Below are 19,510 nucleotides of genomic sequence, written 5' to 3' on the forward strand. Positions count from 1 at the left end.
TATCCCAAAACCTTTGATGTCTCATAACCCATTACGGGTCACTCCACTGCACTCCAGAGAGAAGAAACCCAGCTCCACCCACCAAAACTCCAACACAAGCCTCCCTAACCAGGAAACCTTGACAAGCCACTTAGAGAACCCCACCCAAAGTGAGGAAGCTCCATAATAAAGAGAACTCCACAAATTACCAGAATATAAAAAGGCCACCCCAAACGCAGCAATATAACCAAGATGAAGAGACAGAGGAATACTCAGCAGGTAAAGGAACAGGAGAGTTGCCCACCAAACCAAACAAAAGAGGAAGAAGTAGGGAATCTACCGGAGAAGGAATTCCGAATATTGATAGTGAAAATGATCCAAAATCTTGAAATCAAAATGGAAACACAGATAAATAGCCTAGAGACAAGGATTGAGAAGATGCAAGAAAGGTTTAACAAGGACCTAGAAGAAATAAAAAAGAGTCAAAATATAATGAATAATGCAATAAAAGAGATCAGAAACACTCTGGAGGCAACAAATAGTAGAATAACGGAGGCAGAGGATAGGATTAGTGAAATAGAAGATAGAATGGTAGAAATAAATGAATCAGAGAGGAAACAAGAAAAACGAATTAAAAGAAACGAGGACAATCTCAGAGACCTCCAGGACAATATGAAACTCCCCAACATTCGAATTATAGGAGTCCCAGAAGAAGAAGACAGAAAGAAAGATCATGAGAAAATCCTTGAGGAGATAACAGTTGAAAACTTCCCTAAAATGGGGAAGGAAATAATCACCCAAGTCCAAGAAACACAGAGAGTTCCAAATAGGATAAACCCAAGGCGAAACACCCCAAGACACATATTAATCAAATTAACAAAGATCAAACACAAAGAACAAATATTAAAAGCAGCAAGGGAAAAACAACAAATAACACAAAAGGGGACTCCCATAAGGATAACAGCTGATCTTTCAATAGAAACTCTTCAGGCCAGGAGGGAATGGCAAGACATACTTAAAGTGATGAAAGACAATAACCTACAGCCCAGATTACTGTACCCAGCAAGGATCTCATTCAAATACGAAGGAGAAATCAAAAGCTTTACAGACAAGCAAAAGCTGAGAGAACTCAGCACCACCAAACCAGCTCTCCAACAAATTCTAAAGGATATCCTCTAGACAGGAAACACGGAAAGGGTGTATAAACCCGAACCCAAAACAATAAAGTAAATGGTAACGGGATCATACTTATCAATAATTACCTTAAACGTAAATGGGTTGAACGCCCCAACCAAAAGACAAAGATTGGCCGAATGGATACAAAAACAAGACCCCTCTATATGCTGCTTACAAGAGACCCACCTCAAAACAAGGGACACATACAGACTGAAAGTGAAGGGCTGGAAAAAGATATACCACGCAAATCGAGACCAAAAGAAAGCAGGAGTGGCAATACTCATATCCGATAAAATAGACTTTAAAACAAAGGCTGTGAAAAGAGACAAAGAAGGCCACTACATAATGATCAAAGGAACAATCCAAGAAGAAGATATAACAATTATAAATATATACGCACCCAATATAGGAGCACCACAATATGTAAGACAAATGCTAACAAGTATGAAAGGGGAAATCAACAATAACACAATAATAGTGGGAGACTTTAATACCCCACTCACACCTATGGACAGATCAACTAAACAGAAAATTAACAAAGAAACGCAAACTTTAAATGATACATTAGATCAGTTAGACCTAATTGATATCTATAGGACATTTCACCCCAAAACAATGAATTTCACCTTTTTTTCAAGTGCTCATGGAACCTTCTCCAGGATAGATCACATCCTGGGCCATAAATCTAAACTTGATAAATTCAAAAAAATCGAAATCATTCCAAGCATCTTTTCTGACCATAATGCATTAAGATTAGATCTCAATTACAGGAGAAAAACTATTAAAAATTCCAACATATGGAGGATGAACAACACACTTCTGAATAACCAACAAATCACAGAAGAAATCAAAAAGAAATCAAAATATGCATAGAAACTAATGAAAATGAAAACACAACAACCCAAAACCTGTGGGACACTATAAAAGCAGTGCTAAGAGGAAAGTTCATAGCAATACAGGCATACCTCAAGAAACAAGAAAAAAGTCAAATAAATAACTTAACTCTACAACTAAAGCAACTAGAAAAGGAAGAGTTGGAGAACCCCAGAGTTAGTAGAAGGAAAGAAATCTTAAAAATTAGGGCAGAAATAAATGCAAAAGAAACAAAAGAGACCATAGCAAAAATCAACAAAGCCAAAAGCTGGTTCTTTGAAAGGATAAATAAAATTGACAAACCATTAGCCAGACTCATCAAGAAGCAAAGAGAGAAAAATCAAATCAATAAAATTAGAAATGAAAATGGAGAGATCACAACAGACAACACAGAAATACAAAGGATCATAAGAGACTACTATCAGCAGTTGTATGCCAATAAAATGGACAACGTGGAAGAAATGGACAAATTCTTAGAAAAGTACAATTTTCCAAAACTGAACCAGGAAGAAATAGAAAATCTTAACAGACCCATCACAAGCACGGAAATTGAAACTGTAATCAGAAATCTTCCAGCAAACAAAAGCCCAGGTCCAGACGGCTTCACAGCTGAATTCTACCAAAAATTTAGAGAAGAGCTAACACCTATCCTCGTCAAACTCTTCCAGAAAATTGCAGAGGAAGGTAAACTTCCAAACTCATTCTATGAGGCCACCATCACCCTAATACCAAAACCTGACAAAGATGTCACAAAAAAAGAAAACTACAGGCCAATATCACTGATGAACATAGATGCAAAAATCCTCAACAAAATTCTAGCAATCAGAATCCAACAACACATTAAAAAGATCATACACCATGACCAAGTGGGCTTTATCCCAGGGATGCAAGGATTCTTCAATATCCGCAAGTTAATTCACCACATTAACAAATTGAAAAATAAAAACCATATGATTATCTCAATAGATGCAGAGAAGGCCTTTGACAAAATTCAACATCCATTCATGATAAAAACTCTACAGAAAGCAGGAATAGAAGGAACATACCTCAACATAATAAAAGCTATATATGACAAACCCACAGCAAACATTATCCTCAATGGTGAAAAATTGAAAGCATTTCCCCTAAAGTCAGGAACAAGACAAGGGTGTCCACTTTCACCGCTACTATTCAACATAGTTCTGGAAGTTTTGGCCACAGCAATCAGAACAGAAGAAGAAATAAAAGGAATCCAAATTGGAAAAGAAGAAGTAAAACTCTCACTGTTTGCAGATGACATGATCCTCTACATGGAAAACCCTAAAGACTCCACCAGAAAATTACTAGAGCTCATCAATGAATATAGTAAAGTTGCAGGATATAAAATCAACACACAGAAATCCCTTGCATTCCTATACACGAATAATGAGAAAGTAGAAAAAGAAATTAAGGAAATAATTCCATTCACCACTGCAACGAAAAGAATAAAATACTTAGGAATATATCTACCTAAAGAAACTAAAGACCTATATATCCAAAACTATAAAACACTGATGAAAGAAATCAAAGAGGACACTAATAGATGGAGAAATATACCATGTTCATGTTTCGGAAGAATCAATATAGTGAAAATGAGTATACTACCCAAAGCAATTTACAAATTCAATGCAATCCCTATCAAACTACCAGCCACATTTTTCACAGAACTAGAACAAATAATTTCAAGATTTGTATGGAAATACAAAAAACCTCGAATAGCCAAAGCAATCTTGAGAAAGAAGAATGGAACTGGAGGAATCAGCTTGCCTGACTTCAGGCTCTACTACAAAGCCACAGTCATCAAGACAGTATGGTACTGGTACAAAGACAGACATATAGATCAATGGAACAAAATAGAAAGCCCAGAGATAAATCCACACACATATGGACACCTTATCTTTGACAAAGGAGGCAAGAATATACAATGGAGTAAAGACAATCTCTTTAACAAGTGGTGCTGGGAAAACTGGTCAACCACTTGTAAAAGAATGAAACTAGATCACTTCCTAACACTGCACACAAAAATAAACTCAAAATGGATTAAAGATCTAAATGTAAGATCAGAAACTATAAAACTCCTAGAGGAGATCATAGGCAAAACACTCTCAGACATAAATCACAGCAGGATCCTCTATGATCCACCTCCCAGAATTCTGGAAATAAAAGCAAAAATAAACAAATGGGATCTAATTAAAATTAAAAGCTTCTGCACAACAAAGGAAAATATAAGCAAGGTGAAAAGACAGCCTTCTGAATGGGAGAAAATAATAGCAAATGAAGCAACTGACAAGCAACTAATCTCAAAAATATACAAGCAACTTCTGCAGCTCCATTCCAGAAAAATAAACGACCCAATCAAAAAATGGGCCAAAGAACTAAATAGACATTTCTCCAAAGAAGACATACGGATGGCTAACAAACACATGAAAAGATGTTCAACATCACTCATTATTAGAGAAATGCAAATCAAAACCACAATGAGGTACCACTTCACACCAGTCAGAATGGCTGCGATCCAAAAATCTGCAAGCAATAAATGCTGGAGAGGGTGTGGAGAAAAGGGAACCCTCCTACACTGTTGGTGGGAATGCAAACTAGTACAGCCACTATGGAGAACAGTGTGGAGATTCCTTTAAAAATTGCAAATAGAACTACCTTATGACCCAGCAATCCCACTTCTGGGCATACACACCAAGGAAACCAGAATGGAAAGAGACACATGTATTCCAATGTTCATCGCAGCACTGTTTATAATAGCCAGGACATGGAAATAACCTAGATGTCCATCAGCAGATGAATGGATAAGAAAGCTGTGGGACATATACACAATGGAGTATTACTCAGCCGTTAAAAAGAATTCATTTGAATCAGTTCTGATGAGATGGATGAAACTGGAGCCGATTATACAGAGTGAAGTAAGCCAGAAAGAAAAACACCAATACAGTACACTAACACATATATATGGAATTTAGGAAGATCGCAATGACGACCCTGTATGCAAGACAGGGAAAGAGACACAGATGTGTACAATGGACTTTTGGACTCAGAGGGAGAGGGAGAGGGTGGGATAATTTGGGAGAATGACATTCTAACATGTATACTATCATGTAAGAATTGAATCACCAGTCTATGTCTGACGCAGGATACAGCATGCTTGGGGCTGGTGCATGGGGATGACCCAGAGAGATGTTATGGGGAGGGAGGTGGGAGGGGGGTTCATGTTTGGGAACGCATGTAAGAATTAAAGATTTTAAAATTTTAAAAATAAAAAACTAAAAAAAAATAAGTAAAAACATAAAATAAAATAAAGTCATATAGTTATTCTTATAAAATTTAAAAAAAAAAAAAGAAAATGGGCTCTGGGAACATTGAAAGGACCTGGGGGTAGGGGAAGTGAGGTCATGGATACTAAGAGTCTAGGTGCAAGGTTGGTCACCAGCTTTATATGCTTTACTCAGACTGCAGTATTTTTAAATGTAGGCAACACACACACATCATCAGAAGAGTTTACACAAAACCCCAAATTCCTGGCTTCAATCAGAAAATCAAAAAAGTTGGCCACATAGGGTCCACATCCTCTTGTGGTGACGAGCAATTCATCTAGCCACCTGTGGGCCAGCTTCCCTTATTTATCTCACCAACCTGGCCCCTGTGACCACCTGAGTCAGTGGACCTCACCAGCTAGACAGTAAAGTTGTACCAAAAAGGACTGGACTTATAGTACCCAGGACCCCAAAGGCAGAGCATATGACCTTCTCAGAAAGGTCTGAGAGGCAGCTGCCCAAATGGAGAGGAGTCACTTCCAAAAGCTAGGGGAGTGGCATTTGTGCTTGATTTCTCCATGGACTAAAAGGGCTAGAGGAGGCACTCCAAAAGGGCAACAGCGGGGACTTTCATGAGAGCTGGCCACAGTTTTGTTAAACCCTAGGAACATATCAAGATTCCAAAACCTCTTTTCTGGGCACAAATCATCACACCATAGACATCCCCATCTGAGATGGTTCAAGCAGCTTTGGGTCTCAAGTGGAGTCTGGACCAGAAGCAGCATCCCATCACTAAACAAGGGTATCCTCTTCTACCCTGAGAGCCTCAGCAACTTGTCAGCCTCTCAAGAAGAAGGAATCCCTACCAGCCCTTGATAATGCTGAGGTATGCCAGAGGATGTGGACAGTAGTCAGGGTTAACACTCCAGAGAGACTCAAGTTCATATTCTGTACATGATAATAATGCAGGTATCACAGGGGAAATAAAGACAGGCAGGTTTGTGCCTCCACAGCCAAACCAGAATCAGAAGCCCACTGAGATCCTGGCTCCCCACCTGCTCCTTCCTAACTCTCATGCCCACATTCCATCTCTTCCAGGAAGTCCCAGACAATGATAGACCAGGAAGCTTGGGGCGTGTGCGTGTGCATGCATGCACACACACACGTGCACACTTATACCCTGCACTTGTCAGAAATGTGAAGGCCACTCAGTCGTGTCTGACACTTTGAGACCCCATGGACTATACAGTCCATGGAATTATCCAGGCCAGAATACTGGAATGGGTGGCTGTTCCCTTCTCCAGGAGATCTTCCCAACCCAGGGGTTGAAGCCAGGTCTCCCACACTGCAGGTGGAGTCTTTAGCCGCTGAGTCGGCAGGGAAGCCTACAATCCTCAGAAGCCTCGTGCGTTATTCAGGGCAGTCCTTGCAGCCATGCTTTGGACCCATATGATCTTCAGAGGGTTTCCAAAGCAACATACTTTGGAGCTGAATTACAAGATCAGAAGAATTGGGGGAACTGTTGTTTTAAAACAACACTGCTGAGATAAAATTAAATGGTAAAAGAAATACAATATTTTGAAACCATGGAAATAAACATCCTGCAGAGCCTGGATATGGGAAGCTGTGCAGCACAGTTTGTGAAAGCCGCTCTGTTGTGGAAGAAGTATAACAATTTCAATAGCCTTGTAAATCTCCCTTATGAGATGCAGCTCCTGTAAACATTTCTTCATACTTTTTCTAATATTTACGTAGTGCTGTTAGAAGTTATTGGACGGGCATGATTTTCACCGATAACTCTCTCATTCTGAAGGAGCTGCCGAAGGACTCGTACTGGAGATGACAGGAAGGAAGATGTCCCCTACAGGCGCAGATGGATGACGCTGCTCCTGAAATCTTCCTTTTGAAGGCAAATTCCTTGACTCCACAGGCCTCTATCTCCCCAGTTATAAAATGGGAAGCAATCATTTCTTCAGTTCCTTTACTTTGCAGCATATACTACTGCTTGGTTCCAGGCATTGAATGATGCCCTGGGAATAAAATAACAAAGTAAAAAAGCCACCATCCCTAATTTCAGAGCTTCTGGTCCAAAGACAGAGAGAAGTATTAATCGAAGGATCACATAGAAAAGGCAATATTATAAATGTGCAACTACCATAAAGGAAAGACACACAGTTTACTTGGGGTTTCTCAGAGGGAGATCTGACTTGGTCCAACCTTCAAGGGTGTAGAAAATTTTTCCTAGGAGCTGCCATTCATCAAAATGGAAACTATGGGAAGGTACCAGGTTTGAGGAATAGAGCTCATGAGTTTGGTTTTGGATCATTAAATTTGGGGTCTTTGTGAAAGATTTTAAATTGGCTCCATACCCAGGTGTGGAGCACACAAGAAGGCTCTCAGATGGAGATATGAATGTGTAAGGAGGAAGTTATGAACTTCCATGCAGTTTTTAAGAGATGATATGCTGTGTTAGCCAAAAAAAATATTTATTTTTTTTTAGTTTATCCCAAACAATGTTACAGAAAAATCCAAACTTATGTTTTGGGCAATAATGAAAAGAGAATAGAAATGGATCAGACTCTATAAAATCCATGTTAATGAAGTGTTTCTCCACTTTGGTTGCTAGTCAATGTGAACTTCCAGATGTTCAAGCTGGTTTTAAAAAAGGCAGGGGAACCAGAGATCAAATTGCCAACATCTGCTGGATCATGGAAAAAGCAAGAGAGTTCCAGAAAAACATCTATTTCTGCTTTATTGACTATGCCAACACCTTTGACTGTGTGGATCACAATAAACTGTGGAAAATTCTGAAAGAGATGAGAATACAGACCACCTGACCTGCCTCTTAAGAAACCTATATGCAGGTCAGGAAGCAACAGTTAGAACTGGACATGGAACAACAGACTGGTTCCAAATAGGAAAAGGAGTATGTCAAGGCTGTATATTGTCACCCTGCTTATTTAACTTCTATGCAGAGTACATAATGAGAAACGCTGGGCTGGATAAAGCACAAGCTGGAATCAAGATTGCTGGGAGAAATATCAATCACCTCAGATATGCAGATGACACCACCCTTATGGCAGGAAGTGAAGAGGAACTAAAAAGCCTCTTGATGAGAGTAAAAGAGGAGAGTGGAAAAGTTGGCTTAAAGCTCAACATTCAGAAAACGAAGATCATGGCATCTGGTCCCATCACTTCATGGGAAATAGATGGGGAAACAGAGGAAAGAGTGTCAGACTTCATTTTTGGGGGCTCCAAAATCACTGCAGATGGTGACTGCAGCCATGAAATTAAAAGACGCTTACTCCTTGGAAGGAAAGTTATGACCAACCTAGATAGTATATTCAAAAGCAGAGACATTACTTTGCCAACAAAGGTCCATCTAGTCAAGGCTATGGTTTTTCCAGTAGTCATATATGGATGTGAAAGTTGGACTGTGAAGAAAGCTGAGCACCAAAGAATTGATGCTTTTGAACTGTGGTGTTGGAGAAGAGGAGACTCTTTTTTTTTTTTAAATAAATTTATTAGTTAAAATAAACAAATTTATTTTTAAAGAAAAGAGTCCCTTGGACTGCAAGGAGATCCAACCAGTCCATTCTAAAGGAGATCAGTCCTGAGTGTTCTTTGGAAGGACTGATGCTAAAGCTGAAACTCCAGTACTTTGGCCACCTCATGCGAAGAGTTGACTCATTGGAAAAGACTCTGATGCTGGGAGGGATTGGGGACAGGAGGAAAAGGGGATGACAGAGGATGAGATGGCTGGATGGCATCACTGACTCGATGGACATGAGTCTGAGTGAACTCCGGGAGTTGGTGATGGACAGAGAGGCCTGGCGTGCTGAGATTCATGAGGTCGCAAAGAGTTGGACACGATTGAGCAACTGAACTGAACTGAACTGAGTCAACGTGAAGAGTTTTAAAATTCTGATGCTTGGGTTCCACCTACAAAACTTATTAATTTATGATTGAGTTGGTCTGGGGTGTGACCTGAGCATCTCATTTTTTAAACGCTTCCCAGGTGGTCCTAATGTATGGACGTGGTTGAAAACTAGTAACTTAACAGCTGGGAAGAGAAAAATAGGCTGCAAAGGAAACAGAAAGTATCATGCAGAGAAACAGGAAAATCAAGCGGAGGGAAGGAGGAGGCTCAGCTGTGCCAAGTGCTGCTGCGGATCAGTAGGATCAGAACTGAAAGTGCCCTTTGGCTTTAGAAACACGAGGGTCCCAGGAGACATCTGTAAGAATCATTCACTATCTTCTTTCGTGGCCTCTCAGGAGCTGGGCTGATGTGACCATCACAGCAGTCAGGTTTTATAAAGCTATAGCAGGTAGCACCCAGCATGATTTGTAATGAGTCAATGGTGTTGGAGTCTAATGGCTGCCCTGGATATGTACTGGTACAACCTCTGTGGAGGGGAGTTTGTTGATGTCTATCAGAATTATAAATGTGGAGTTCTCTGGTGGTCCAGTGATTAAGAATCCACCTGCCGGTGCAGGGAGCATGGGTTTGATTCCTGGTCCAGGAAGATTTCACATGCCATGAGGCAACTAGGCGCCTGCACCCCAACTCAAGGGCTGAGCTTATGAGCCACAACTACTGAACCCATGCTCCACACACCACAGTGAAGAGTAGCCCCCACTTGCCACAACTAGAGAAAGCCCACATGCAGCAACAAAGACCCAGTGCAGCCAAAAGTAAATAAATAATTGCTTCTAAAAAATTATAAATGCATATACCAGGAATTCCACTTCTAGGAAGCATGGCACAGTGACAAATGCAGAGAGTTATTCACTGAAACAGTGCTCATGACAGCAACAGATTGGAAATCAAGTAGATTCCCATCAGCAGAGAGTGCTCTAGCTGTAGTAGGCATACAGTCACTCGTGTATACTTCTAGGTGAAAATCTCCAAGATGCAGCAAGTGAAGACAAGCACTGTGTATAGCAGTGAGCTAGCACTTTCCATACAAAATAGGATTCGATTCAGTTCAGTTCAGTCAGTCAGTCATGTCTGACTCTGCCACCCCATGAGTTGCAGCATGCCAGGTCTCCCTGTCCATCACCAATTCCCGGAATTCACTTAAACTCACGTCCCTCGAGTCAGTGATGCCATCCAGCCATCTCATCCTCTGCCGTCCCCTTCTCCTCTTGCCCTCAATCCCTCCCAGCATCAGGGTGTTTTCCAATGAGTCAACTCTTCACATGAGGTGGCCAAAGTATTGGAATTTCAGCTTCAGCATCAGTCCTTCCAATGAACACCCAGGACTAATCTCCTTTAGAATGGACTGGTTGGATCTCCTTGCAGTCCAAGGGACTCTCAAGAGTCTTCTCCAACACCACAGTTCAAAAGCATCAATTCTTTGGTGCTCAGCCTTCCTTACAGTCCAACTCTCACATCCATACATGACCACTGGAAAAACCATAGCCTTGACTGGATGGACCTTTGTTGGCAAAGTAATATTTCTGCTTTTCAATATGCTATCTAGGTTGGTCATAACTTTCCTTCCAAGGAGTAAGCGTCTTTTAATTTCATGGCTGCCATCACCATCTGAAGTGATTTTGGAGCCCAAAAAAATAAAGTCTGACACTGTTTCCACTGTTTCCCCATCTATTTCCCATGAAGTGATGGGACCAGATGCCATGACCTTCGTTTTCTGAATGTTGAGCTTTTTCACTCTCCTATTTCACTTTCATCAAGAGGCTTTTAGTTCCTCTCCACTTTCTGCCATAAGGGTGGTGTCATCTGCATATCTGAGGTTATTGATATTTCTCCCAGCAATCTTGATTCCAGCTTGTGCTTCCTGATACTTATTTGCATGTATCTACTTTCTCTGCTTCCCTTGTAGCTCAGTCAGTAAAGAATCTTCCTGCAGTGCAGGAGACCCAGGTTCAATCCCTGGGTTGGGAAGATCTGGAGAAGAAAATGGCAATCCAGTCCAGTATCCTTGCCTGGAAAATCTCATGGACAGAGGAGCCTGGTGGGCTGCAGTCCATGGGGTTGCAAAGAGTCAGGCACAGCTGAGCAACTAACACTTACCTACTTACTTATTTCTCTGCAAGGACACTTGGTACAGGTAACTTTATTGTGTGCTAGGTGACTGGGGAATGGAATAAGAGAGAAAACTTTCACTGTTTGTTACCTTTTAATCTTTTGAATTTTGAACCATTGAACCCTGTTGAAAATAAAACTGTGATGGTAATGCTATTTCTCTGAGAAGAACAAAGTAGGATGCGCCCATATTCTGAGGTATAATCTGAGTGGGCTCTTTCAGGTACCACACTGATCACTACAAGTCTTCTAAAATGCATATAAGGGTGTTGATGTTTTTATTGTTGTTTCAGTGTTTAAGTCAATAAGATTTGAAAAACTGAGATTTATCTTTTAGAGTTTAGCCTGGGTGATTGCTCATTAATGTCAAATATATACTCTAGATGATATCTAATTCCTAAATTCTAATTCCTAGTTGTTGTAGTTCAGTCACTCAGTCCTGTCTAACTGTTTGTGACCCCATGGACTTCAGCAATCCAGGCTTCCCTGTCCTTCACCAGGGAAGGTGGTGTCCTCCTGGAGCTTGCTCAAAACCATGTCCATTGAGTTGGTGATGTCATCCAACTATCTCATCCTCTGGCACCCCCTTCTCCTCCTGCCTTCCATCTTTCCCAGCATCAGGATCTTTTCTAATGAGTCAGCTCTTTGCATCAGGTGGCCAAAGTATTAATTCCTACTAACTAAACTTTCTGAGGTTGGTATAGAATTGGTGTAGGAGCCATGGGTCTAGCTTTGAGTCCTACTTTTGTCGATGTTTCACTGAGTAGTCTTGGGTGAGTTTCTTCATCTCTTTTCACTTCAGTCTATAATGTAAGCTTGGTAATAAGCTTGGTAATCCTTGCTTTTAGCTGCCTCCTGTAAACTATAAGGAACAAATGACATCATAGCTTTGTGTGTGCTAAGTGAGGGCTTCCCTGGTAGCTCAGTTGGTAAAGAATCTGCCTGCAATGCAGGAGACCCTGGTTCAATTCCTGGGTCAGGAAGATCCCCTGAAGAAGGGATAGCCTACCCATTCCAGTATCCTTGGGCTTCTCTGGTGGCTCCGATAGTAAAGAATCAATCTGCAATGCTGGAGACCTGGGTTTGAACCCTGGGTTAGGAAGATCCCCTGGAGGAGGGCACGGCAACCCACTCCAGTATTCTTGCCTAAAGAATCTCCATGGACAGAGGAGCCTGGTGGGTTACAGTCCATGGGGCCGCAAAGAGTCAAACATGACTGAGCAACTAAGCACAGCACAGAGCACATGCTGAGTGAGCTATAAAGATGCTTACAAATGTGGTGCCAGTACACACAGACTGTTAGATTATTGCTTGAGATCTGAAGATTTCCTGTAATAAATCAATACCTCCAAGAGAACTGACAACATCCAGATTTTATTATAGGCCAAATAACTCAATGATTTTCCAAACCTTAACTATTGTCACATGCCCAGGAGAAAGCAGATAACCATCTGAGCTAAACCAGAGTTTCTCAGTCTTTAGAAAGGACTTCTCTCTGCAAGATGAGTAGAGTGCACAAAGAGGGTCTGGGCTGGCCACATGCACAGAGAGGTGGATTGGCTAACTTCCTAAGCGGTCCATCAAGAAAGAGGGGTAGCCATTAACACACCCAGTTAAGAGGATCAATCCACAGCCTCTCTTGGCAGGACTGGCAAGACAGTAAAGTGGCTGTCAAACTCTCCCAGAGGTCCTCAGAGCTTTAGGCAAGTGATGGGGTCTGTAGAGTATAATATGGTAAAGGTAGGCTTTGTCCATTTACTTTATCTTGAAAGGTATCATTAATAAAATATTGATTTTTCTTTTTACAGAAAATTGTAAAGTTTCTTCATAACACAGAGATTTGAGCCTATATATCTCACTAACTTTCACTTTCCTGCTGGTATATATAAATGGGGAAATCATGTATTAGTGTTCGACACTCTGGAAATGGAAAAGCCCCATTGCAGGTAGAAACACTGCAAAATTCTGCCTGCCAGAGAGTAATGGGAAGGCTAGTGCAGCAAGAACCCATCAGATGCAAGAGAGCTCACTTGCCTAGGTGGTGATCAGAATTCAGTGGCTCCACCAGTGCCTGGAACCTGCAGAGTGAGCAGGTGAAGTGCTGCGGAGCAGAGGGGCCTCCAGGATACACTGGAATCCTACCAGGATTCATTTAGGTGAAGCGGTCCCAAACCACACCCAATCAAGTTTCAGTGGCCCCTATTCTATCCTGCCAACTGTCGAGGTCCCCATTGACATCTCAGCATTCTGAGAAGGAGAGGGAGGGTTAGGGGAGAGGCCCAGAGTTCTCTGCTTCCCCCACCCATGTATTCTTGTCCAACCAGTGGGAGAACATGGGTACCAGGTCCCCTTCACCCACAATGTCCTGCTCCATCCCACCCTTAATGGGAGGAGTCTTTGGGAGAAAAAAAAATAGGAGTTAGCAAGAGAAAGCTGTGTCAGTCTTACAGATGTTTCACTCAGATGAAGGTGGACATACAAGGAGACGAAGGTTTGACGTGAGACTTGAAGGAACAAGGAAACCCAGGAGGAGGGCAGATGAAGAGAGGTGGCTATTCAGGGTACGTGTAGGAGGGGAAGCTGGTCCTGACTCAGAGAAGAGCTTGAAGAACCTCAGTTTCAAGTTCGTTTTGCTCCCTGACAAGCGGGATGGGAGCCTTAATGTGAAGGACCCGCACCCCTCCCTAGTCACTGATGGCACAGCTGCATAACTCTAGAATTAAGAACCCTACACTTCCGGGCAGTTGCAGGACCATTCACTGTTTGTTTTTCACTGTCGCTTTCATTTTTAATTTCCCAAAGTGTTTCACTGTAACTTTCTTTTTTTTTTTTTTTGTCTTCAAATGATTTCTTTTTTTTTTTTAGTTTTTTTTTTTTTAAATTTTAAAATCTTTAATTCTTACATGTGTTCCCAAACATGAACCCCCCTCCCACTTCCCTCCCCATAACATCTCTCTGGGTCATCCCCATGCACCAGCCCCAAGCATGCTGTATCCTGCGTCAGACATAGACTGGCGATTCAATTCTTACATGATAGTATACATGATAGAATGCCATTCTCCCAAATCATCCCACCCTCTCCCTCTCCCTCTGAGTCCAAAAGTCCATTATACACATCTGTGTCTTTTTTCCTGTCTTGCATACAGGGTCGTCATTGCGATCTTCCTAAATTCCATATATATGTGTTAGTATACTGTATTGGTGTTTTTCTTTCTGGCTTACTTCACTCTGTATAATCGGCTCCAGTTTCATCCATCTCATCAGAACTGATTCAAATGAATTCTTTTTAACGGCTGAGTAATACTCCATTGTGTATATGTCCCACAGCTTTCTTATCCATTCATCTGCTGATGGACATCTAGGTTATTTCCATGTCCTGGCTATTATAAACAGTGCTGCGATGAACACTGGGGTACATGTGTCTCTTTCAATTCTGGTTTCCTCGGTGTGTATGCCCAGCAGATAATCAATATAGTGAAAATGAGTATACTACCCAAAGCAATTTACAAATTCAATGCAATCCCTATCAAGCTACCAGCCACATTTTTCACAGAACTAGAACAAATAATTTCAAGATTTGTATGGAAATACAAAAAACCTCGAATAGCCAAAGCAATCTTGAGAAAGAAGAATGGAACTGGAGGAATCAACTTGCCTGACTTCAGGCTCTACTACAAAGCCACAGTCATCAAGACAGTATGGTACTGGCACAAAGACAGACATATAGATCAATGGAACAAAATAGAAAGCCCAGAGATAAATCCACACATATATGGACACTGTAACTTTCATATCAGCAAAAAAGATGTTTTAAAATTAAAACAAACCAACAAAACCCTTGAATGCCATCTGCAACCAACATCCAGGGTCATTCTCTGGACACACAGACACCCACTGACCTAGCAGGGTGCCCATCACTTCCCCCAACACCACACCCACGTCCTTCGCCACACAACTCTTTTTCCCCCTCACGCCCTGGGGGCCCAATCCTTCTGACGAAGCCAACTCCGATGGCGCATCCTAAAGGGCATCACTCACAATCACCCCAGCTGGTGCAGCTTGTCTGCCTCGCTGCATGGCACACACCATTTGGTTTATGACCAGAGCCCCATGAGACTGGGTGGAGTCTGTGTCTAACACAGAATCTGGCACCGAGTTTGTGGACAGAGACCGTGGGTGTAAGGTCTCTGGGTCAAATCCCCATAAGGTAGCAGCCAGGGAAATACATGCCAGGAATAGGCTGAATGCCTCCTGTGTGCCAACTCATTTGATCCTGGAAACAATGCTGCAGGTTAGGTTCCACCGCCATCTCCATTTTACACAAAGTCATAGGACTCTGGGAAGGTCAGAGGGCCAGGCGGTGGTAGGGCTGGGATGTCAGCTTCTGTGACCTGCCTTCAGACCTGGGTATGTAATCAACACTAGCAAAGCTCTCTGATACTTTGCTTTCCCCTTTAGAGAAATGTAGTCCATGTCACAGCTTCTTAAAGAGACTATGGAAAAGCCTTCTGTGCCACCTGCTATAAGATTGGGAGTCGGGAGGAGAACAATCACCTCTTCCCATTTATGGAGCCTTCTGCATAGACACTGAAAGGGGAAGAAAGGTCATGAGCAGTGAGTTCATTCTGGGTCACCCTTCCTTCCAGTTAGTATCTCCCAACCCAGCAGTGCAACATGTTTTACTACCTTCACCCTGGATGCTGCAGAAAATAAGTGAGTTAAAGACCAGCATTTAGAAACTCCTTTTATCACTCAAAGATTTCTGTGACCCCCCAGTGAATGTCACTCTAGCAGGCTTACAAAGAAAAGGAAAGTTTACAAAAGAAAGAGAAGAGTGGTTTGCGTTACTGGAAGCCCAGGCTTGAGGTAGGACTGACTCCAGGAGCGCTTTGGACATAGAGCTCTAATGCCTTTTACGTGAGATTATTTTACATGTGATGATTCCAGTTCTGTCTCTCCCTTCTCTCTGCCCTGGGACCACTCTGCCCTAACTTGTCCCTGCTCTCTAGAAAATGGGTCCATGTCAAGGCTTTAGGATGATTCCTTACTGCCTTCCAACCCTGCAGTGATGGTCTCAGCCTCGGCCCTCCACCCACCCTGAGATGCCATCCCCACCTCACCTTTCCTGTAAGAAGAGGGAGTATATAGGAGGGGAGTCAGAGCCCCACAGACTCATAGAAAGAGGGAGAAAGACAGCCGGTAGGGGACGGAGGACCTAGGAGGGTATCCTCAGAGCAGCTCGATGTCCTGGGCCCCAGGACAATGCTGGGAGGCTGGGAGCAGGAATGGGGATGCTGACATGAGTGTTGGGAGCTTGCGGTGGTACAAGGCTGAGAGTTCATCAGGTAAGTAAAGCCGGAGTGGAGGATGGAGGGGGCTGTGATGGGCCTGCCCTGTGGAGGGCGGCGTATGTGGGAGGAAGCTCCAGGGGAGCAGAGGAATGGAGTGAGCGGCCAGCCTCTGATGCCCTGTCTCCCCTGAGGCTCTGCTCTCCTGGGCCTCCGAAGCGCAGCAAGATGAAGACTCCCCCCCACCTCGTGACTGATGGCCAAGACATCACTCAGAAGAGCATCCGTGCATTTCTGTCCAAACTGAGAAAGTTAAAGAAGCCCAGGTAAAGGACTGGAAGGTGTCCAAGCAGTCACACTAACTGCAAGAAAGAAGTTTGGGGTGGGGACGCCCTCCCAGGAACCACAGGAGAAGTGGCGGCCAGGCTCTGAGACCCTGGGTTAGGACCGTTGCCTGCTGTGGCCTTGAGATGAGGTCCTGGCCCGAACAACCCTGTCACCTGCCAGGACCCACCACTGTCCGCTCTCCCACTAGGGGTGAGTGGTGCAGGGAAAGGGAAGTTCCAGGCGAGCCCAATGTAGGAGCCAGGGGCTGGCATCTCTCCTGGAACAATGGTCCCCCTGGCCTTCTGTGGCACTGCTAGCGATGCCACCCCTTGCCTTTCAGGAGCTGCCCTGGGGGGGGGGGGTGGTAGGGGATGGCATGTGGTCATTGGCAGAGCCAGTGACTGGTCCTGCTCTTGTCTTAGGGGACAAAGGAAAACAGATGTCTGTGAAATGTTTGTGGCTGTGCCAGCGACTCTTGGGGCAGGAAGGAGACATTACTGGCATTAGAATGGACAGGCTTCAGGGATGCTAAGTGTCCCAGCATGTAGAGGAATGGCCCTCACAGGGAGGATTTCTCACTCCAAATTCCAGAGGAAACAGTGAAGCGGACAGGCAGCAGCACATATGAAAGCTTGGCCCTGAGCCCCCTCTGCTGGAGAAGGAAATGGCAACCCACTTCAGTACTCTTGCCTGGAAAATTCCATGGACTGAGGGGCCTGGTAGGCTACAGTCCATGGGGTTGCAAAGAGTCAGACACCGCTGAGCGACTTCACTCCCTCCCTCCCTCCCTCTGCTGGACAGGGCGTGGCGCCGACATTCCAAGGGCTTCTGGGCCCTGTCTTCTCATCCCTCACCATCTGCATGGCTGACAGAGCAGTTCCTTTTGCTTTGCCAGTTTCCCCCACTTAACAGGGACATCAGTCCCCTTGCTGGGCACTGGCCCTGAATCTTTGCTCACTCAGACTCGCCCTGTCTGCAGAGAGCAGACTCCTGAGCGCTCAGCCCAGAAGGGGAACGTAGGCCCAGGCCCACTCCCTCAGGAGGAGGCGTGTGCGTCTGGAGCGGGAGACTGAGGCCACCCTCCCGCCACTATGGCCCGAGGGTCCCCAGGTCCTGCCATCCCTCCCAGCCCCTCACCTGCTCGCCTGTCTCCTGCAGAGCCCAAGCCGTGGTCCTCAGCCACCTGTGCCCCTGATTCCCTGGAGTGAGTCCGGAGACGTGCTTGGAAAGGTGGAAAACAGCCCCTCACCCTCCGCAGTTCCTCCCTGGTTTCTGAATGTGGGTGAACAAATTCCGCCACAGGGTATGGATACTGGAGGCCCTGGGATCAAGCCTCCTTCCTCTGAAGGAGTTACGGGTGCCCACTGCCTAGGTGGGAGGGGGTGAGGGGGAGACGCCGTGGGTCATCACAGGGCAACAGACGGTGAGAGACGACCTTCACAAGCCCCAGGCACTGTGCAGGCCACATCACACACTTTGGTGACCTTGTCCTGAAGGTGATGAGTGTCCCCAGCAGAGCCCCAGAGTGCTTGGGCAAGGTTTCTTGATGAGACTTGAAGCAGCTTTCAGTGTCCCCACTGGCAAGAAGCCCAGATCCCGGGCAGCTCCTCCTGGGGCCTCATGTGATCACGCAGCAAACCTGAGATCAAAACCAGGTCCCAGAAGCAAAGCCTGGGCCCACCTCTCCCCAGCACTGGTGGCACCCGAGCCTAGGCCCTTCTCTGCGTCTCCAGCCAACACTCTCCCAACACTTACTGTACACAGCTCCATCCTAGGAGCCAGAGAGGCAGAGAGCCAGCAGCCAAAGAGATCTGGCCACTCAAGGTCTTTCAACCTTCTGGAAAGAGCGCTAGCACACAAAAAAACACCTTATTTAAATAATATGGCAAAAGGTAAAATAGCACTAATATGCCAGGAACAGACACAAGCATATTAATTGTATGAACAGATTTAGTCCTCTGAGAGCACCCGTGCCATAAGACCTCCATTACTAATAGGGAGGACAGACAGACAGAGGTTAAGAAACTCACACAGCTGGTAGGTATGGAGCCTAGTTTTAAATAGGGGCAAACCAGTTTCAGATGGTGTTTAGTCATTGCAAAGCCCTGTCCCTCAAATGCGGAGTCATGCACAGGTTTGTGTGGAGGCCTGTGGAAACAGAACAGCCTTCAGAGAGGAGGTGATGGCCTCAGAGGGGCCTAGATGTTCATCTGCAGAAAAAGGAAGAGCGTTCTGAGAATAAGAACAACATGAGAGAGGCAGGGCACAAAAGGGCAAGTCCTGCGGAGGAGAGTGAGCAGGCAGCCCTGTGAAATTTCCAAACTGCTCAGGTAGAAAAATCTTTCTGGCATCAAAAATGTTGCGGTTTTTTTTTTTTCTTCCAAAGTACATAAATTTCATTTAGTTTGTTCACTCAGTGACAGTTAAAGGAAAATGCATTTTACTCATCACACAGCATTTACCTGCAGAAGTCAAGAGCCAGACACTGGCTTCCCCCAAGATGATGCCAAGGCAAGCTAGAGTCACCAGTGGCCCTG

Source organism: Ovis aries, chromosome 14, assembly GCF_016772045.2.
Source record: "Ovis aries strain OAR_USU_Benz2616 breed Rambouillet chromosome 14, ARS-UI_Ramb_v3.0, whole genome shotgun sequence".
NCBI classification, from domain to species: domain Eukaryota; kingdom Metazoa; phylum Chordata; class Mammalia; order Artiodactyla; family Bovidae; genus Ovis; species Ovis aries.